Source organism: Myotis davidii, unplaced genomic scaffold, assembly GCF_000327345.1.
Source record: "Myotis davidii unplaced genomic scaffold, ASM32734v1 scaffold168, whole genome shotgun sequence".
In the NCBI taxonomy this organism is placed as follows: Eukaryota; Metazoa; Chordata; class Mammalia; order Chiroptera; family Vespertilionidae; genus Myotis; species Myotis davidii.
This window is the reverse complement of record NW_006383016.1, coordinates 2391070-2391291: the sequence shown is the minus strand read 5'-3', so window position 1 is coordinate 2391291 and position 222 is coordinate 2391070.

The window sequence follows — 222 nt, the reverse complement described above, 5'->3', positions numbered from 1 at the left end:
GGCTCGGGCCTGCCAGCCGCCGAGGGCGGGAGGCTCACCTGGAGCGCCCAGGACGCGGCCAAAGGTGGCCTCTTACCCGCCGGCCCCCCCTCCCACGTACAACACGACTCCTTGGAGTCCCGACTCCCGCCCCTCTAAAGGCCAGCGACGGCCTCGCCCTAGCCTCAAAGCGCCCCCATAATCTGCGCGCCCCGTTCCGCCTTTGAACCCAGGAACCGAGAG